We start from the raw sequence: 6,000 nt of genomic DNA on the forward strand, positions 1-6,000 counted from the left end.
CAATTTTTAATATTAATAACAAAACCAAAAAACATCAAAATCACATTCTATTTTAGTTAAACTTCACAAATCACAACTTTTGTTTCATTATATTTCTGTGGTTGACTAAATAGATTTAAACTACTAACTGACTCTACACTTGCAACTACTCACGTTTAAGCATGTCTAGCATTTATACAGTTTTAACGAAACATGTAACACCCCACATTTTCTAATTTTAATTTAATCGGAAATTAAATTATTATTTGGAATTATTTAATACTTTGTTGAATTAATTGAAGGAATTATGGAATATTCACCTTTGGGCCAAGTGTGGCATTTAGTAATAAAGGGGGTGTTAAGTGTTGAGCTCATTACTAAATTATGTTATGTTTTCATAAAACAAAGAAATAAGAGGAAATTGGGAAATGGAGGAGGAAAACCTAAGAGGGAGAGAAGGAGAACTCATGGAGAAAGCTATTTTCGTACTCATAGTACAACCTTCACAAAATAAGTCATAACTCTCTGCTCGTAGCTCTAAATCAGGTAATTCTTGAAGATTCGGATTCTACACGAAATTTCCTTCGATTTGATATATTAATTCGTGTCAGGGAAGTTCTTGATGAGGGAGATAAGTGAGTTTGAAGATTGGAGATTCTTGCTGAATTTGGAGAAAAATGGCTTACGGGTTTGATGGAGAAGAAGGGGAAAAGTCCAGATTTTTGGCTAAGGTAAGGGGGGACTCTTCCGATTAACCTCTATTATCGGGTTGTAAATGATAGGATTAAGATTTGTATGGTATTGACTCAATAGAGAGTTATGTTCTAGGTTGGGGTTTTGACATTCGGGTTCAAATTGATAAATTATGTGTAAATGATTGTTGTGATGTTTGATTATGTTTGGATGTGTTGTTGAGGCATGAAATAACATGGAATGATTGTGAATTGATTCTGTTTTTTGTGTATGGTCGAAATGATTCGATTTGGGTTGTGTTGGATGGAAATAAGTTGCTGTCAAAAATGCTTTTTTTTGCTGTTACAGGTGATGTAACCGGTTACGGTCGGGCTTGTAACCGGTTACGGCTGTGAAAAATGAGGTTTTTGGGCTGGTTACGAGTTCGTAACCGGTTACGGTGTTTTTCGTAACCGGTTACGGCTGAAACTGTTTTAGAAAATTATTTTCGTAACCCGTTACGCCTTTTCGTAACCCGTTACGCTGCAGCTTTTAAGAAAAATATTTATTTTCAAAAATTCGTATCTTTTGAACCGTAAATCCGTTTTGGGTGCCGTTTTCGGCGTTGGGTTGATAATTTCATTTCCTATCTAATAAAATATATTAGAGAGCAGTAGCTCGATCTTACTTTAAAAACCCGGTATTTTTTGTGGTGAATTATACTTGTATGCATAAGTGATAATTGCATTTATGCGGCGGCGTTGCGGCAATGTATTTGCTATGTTGATGTTGTGTGGTGCGATGTACGTATTACATGATTGTTGAATGATGTTAACATATGAATTCACTATTTGGTGTTATGTGGGTGAGTTGGTTTTGGTGATGTTGTTCATCTTAATCGGTATTACTGTGGTGATAATATATTGAGGTGCTGAGAATATATTATGTTGTGATGAATATCAAATGGTTGCGATATGAGTATGCTTTGTGTGCTGTGGATGCATGATTATGAATCGTTGATGGATGTTGATGATGAGCATGTCTTGGTTGATGCATGCATTTCATAATCATTATGTGGCTGGTCCTTGACGATGGTGGATCAGTGGTAGCTAATTCCCATTGTATGGAATTAGTGAGTGGGTGTCGCTGTATCCTTGACGATGGTGGATCGGTGAGATGGGTTCGTCCCATGATTGGTACCACATGCATGTAGTTGCATTGCATTAGGTGTTTGATTTATTATAACATGAATGGAAGTTGTCCAATGTTATAATGTTGTGTGTTTGATGTATATGTGTATAGCCTGAATATATGTCGATGTTGGGTGAATATTATACTATTGATGTTTTATCGTTTATGAACTGATAACATTGTTTAATTGCGAATGAAACTCACCCTTAATGTTGATTATTTTTCAGATTAAGGATTAGCGGCTTGTGCTGGGTGAGGATAACTCGTAGAGTTACTCCGTGTAGTTCGGTTGTGTTGGTGTCATGCTCTGGTCTTGTAACACTGGGGGGCTCTTGTGTTTAGAGTTGGATGATAACTCTAGTTTTGGTTTTGTTGTTGAATAATGTTGTTTATGCCTTGAACGTGGTAGATGATGGTTTTGATTATTCAACTAATAAAGTATTCCGCTGTGTTTTAAACATGTTTGCAATTGTTTATGTTCCTCAGAACAGCATGACAGATGTTTTATTTTATATGAGATAATTGTAACACTCTTAATTACATGTTTACTTTGAAAATATCATTTAATTTATTGGGGGTTTAGAAGGGTGTTACAATAGTGATATCAGAGCAGGTCAGTCCGTCCGGCCAATTGTCGAGTCAGTTGAGTTGCGCGACAGTTGTATATTGTCGGTGTTTTATCCCTTGGTACACGACATGTGAGTGAACCACTGTCGATACTTATTTGTTTTATTTCAGGTGTTGGATTGAAACAAGTGGAGGAGAAGCTTCGCTTCTCGGTTATGTTTTTGTTGTAAGATGATTGATTTAGTGGGCTGTTGTTGGCAACAGTGCACACGTTGTTGGAGTTGTTGTTTTCCGAATCGAAGGTGACTTGGAATTAAGACTTGGCTGGAAATTAAGTAGGAGTATCTTGAGGTTGGATGATTAGAAGTAATTGATGATTATTTGTATGAGAGGAAAATTAGAAAGTTGCAATGTATCAGCTCTGCTGGTGGACTACGAAGTTGTCGATTGAGTAGCCTTGCGTCTTTGAAGAGGTTCAGTTGCAGGTCGGCAAAGAGGATTATTGTCGTGAGGTTTCAGAAAACGAACTTCGGCGATGGAATGTGTTGCTCAAGTTATAATAATGTTTGGAAGCGAAAAGATATGATAAGGAGCTGCATAGCATGTGATTGATTTGAAGAGGATGAGTTTCGGAGTGGAATTTCCGCAAGCAAAACACAGGAAAGTTGCTGAATCGTTATGAAACTTCGAAAATTCATAACTGGAGTTCTGGACATCCGATTTGAGCTTCGTTTGAAGCATCAGAAAGCTAACGAGATGAACTTTGTTATAAAAATGGTTGCAGCAGCTGTAACAAATTTAACTGTAACAGGGTGATGTTGGAAAGAGGTGAAGTTGCGGTTACTTTTGTTCTTAGAACTAGACTTGTTTGTTGGTACTGCATGGAGTGTCAGTGTTTGAGTTGAACGGATTGAAGGAATAAATCAAATATTTGTTGAGAAGCAATTTTAGGAATTAAATGTACCACTTGAGAAGTTTTGGAGATATCGTTTAGAGTGTCGCTACATGATGTCGATGTTGCATTTCAGATGACGTTGGAAAATTCATATCTTGAGTTCCGAGTGTCGGATTAACGTGTCGTTTGAACCTACGAAGAGGAGAGATTATGTTATACCTTATAAGAGAGTTATAAATACAGTGGGATGATCCTATAAAGAGATATTTCAAAGTTGGTTAAGAAAGCGTGAAGCTTGTTGAATAGGAATGCCTACTACTGCAATTATTTGAAAACGAAGTTGAGTAGAACATGTTGTTGATGAATAAGTTGATGAGATGTTCGGTAATAAAGATGATTTGAGTGCCGATGGATTTTAGTGAGAAGTGAATTAGTAGTAAAGGTGAAATAAACTTTAGAACGGTTGGAGTCGTATTTGTGATGCCAAAGTAACGACAGGTATAAAAGAAGAATTGTAGAGAATTTCTAACACCTATTGATGTAAGGAAGACTTTGTTAGGATTTCGAGTGGAATGATGCTTGGTTGCGAAAGATGTCATCAGATTTAGAATGAAACCACGAGTTATGAATGTTGTCGCGGTCTTTTGTTACGATGAGGATTTTGATTTGGAACGAGATGAATAGTAATGTACGGGTATATTACTGATTCTAAAGTTGAGAAGTACTTAACAAGTGTGTGATGCTAAGTGAATATGAAGCGGACAATGTGAAATGTTTGGACGTTTGTGTCTCACCGACAAGATCCAATGAGAAGGAAATGTGCGAGTTATAAAGACTCAAAGTGAAATATTGGGCTATGACGATGTTAATGAGTTTGGGTGCATACTCAGAAAGGACACTATTATGTAGTAACGACAGTTTATGCTTAAATATGGTTGTCGGCTATCTATTGACAAATTGAGGACTTGATCACCCTTAATCTCTTGTTGATAGTAGACGGAATCATATAGATGGTGTGAGATTGTTTGTTACTTTAATGGTATAAGATGTGATGAATACTAAGCCGTGAGAATAATCACTCACCATGTTGTGTGAACTTATGAAAAAGTGAATATGAAAAAGTGCAACATATTGGACGGTGACTTAAGACGGGTAATCGGAGTCGCACAGCGAAAGTATGATGTGGGGTAATGTTATGAGTACTACTCATAGGCAGTGAGGAATTAATATGCCTGGAGGCTACGTAGAGAACATGTATTGATCTATATGTTGGATTTAGGATCTAGTGGATGTAAGAATGTTGTACCAGAGAATTAGAACCCTTTTGGATAATTGCCGAGTTGATGAATATGTTATTGTGGTTGTATGTAGTTAACGAGTATGTATTCGGCGAAGTTAGGATGATAAGTTGATAATATATGATGCTATAATAATTTTGTGCTCTTGTAAGGTGTTATTGTAGATTTCCAGATATAATGAGGAATTATACTCTATGAAGGACGAAGTTGATTTAATTCTTAGAGAAGAGTGGAACTCATTTTGAGCTATTTTGTAAGCAATGGTATATTAAGGCGGATGAATGTGATTATAACTACTTGTGTGTACTTGTTCCGATGGTTGAAATGTTTTAATAGATGTGGTAACTCAGGAATTTGTTTTTAGTACGTGTAAGTATTGCTAGGTGGTAAACTAGTACCATGTGTGGTAGAGGAGGATTTTAAAGAAATGAGTAAAGAGAGTCGGAATTAGGTAAAACTAAGAAAATCTAACTGGTGATGATGATTGTAATGAGTAATCAGAGTAGTGCAGCAAAAGCGGAGTGTAACGTGTTGGATAATTGCTGGTGTGACTTAAGAGGAGTCCGATAGTTGAAATCCAATGATATAGGAATATTATTATTGAGTTTCTTAAAGGAAGCAGTTGGTGAAAAGTGTAAGTATTATTTTATCGCTCAGGTGGAAGAGTGTATCTAAGGTTGGTACGTTCGGAAGATGGAATGAATCACTCCAATGTTGGCCAGGTGTGGTCATACCATGGTTGTGTAATTATAATATTCAATTATTGGGCGCATTGTATGTGTTGTATCTCGATGTTCTATTATTGTTAACCTTTTAGAGATATAAAGAGTGGTATACTTTTGGGGTGGTCGAATGCGGCTTAAGAGCTGAGATTGAATGCATGAGACATACTTTCTGTTGGTTATGTCAGATGAATTTTGAAGATCGACTAGGAAAATGTTACCTGGGAACTGGAAAGTCAGATGAAGGACTCATATTCGGAACTTTCCACTTGAAGTATGTTTTCGAGGACGAAAACTCTTTTAGTGGGGGAGAGTTGTAACACCCCATATTTTCTAATTTTAATTTTATCGGAAATTAAATTATTATTTGGAATTATTTAATATTTTGTTGAATTAATTGAAGGAATTATGGAATATTCACCTTTGGGCCAAGTGTGGCATTTAGTAATAAAGGGGGTGTTAAGTGTTGAGCCCATTACTAAATTATGTTATGTTTTCATAAAACAAGGAAATAAGAGGAAATTGGGAAATGGAGGAGGAAAACCTAAGAGGGAGAGAAGGATAACTCATGGAGAAAGCTATTTTCGTACTCATAGTACAACCTTCACAAAATGAGTCATAACTCTATGCTCGTAGCTCCAAATCAAGTAATTCTTGAAGATTCGGATTCTACACG

Source organism: Vicia villosa, unplaced genomic scaffold, assembly GCF_029867415.1.
Source record: "Vicia villosa cultivar HV-30 ecotype Madison, WI unplaced genomic scaffold, Vvil1.0 ctg.003067F_1_1, whole genome shotgun sequence".
Lineage (NCBI taxonomy): Eukaryota > Viridiplantae > Streptophyta > Magnoliopsida > Fabales > Fabaceae > Vicia > Vicia villosa.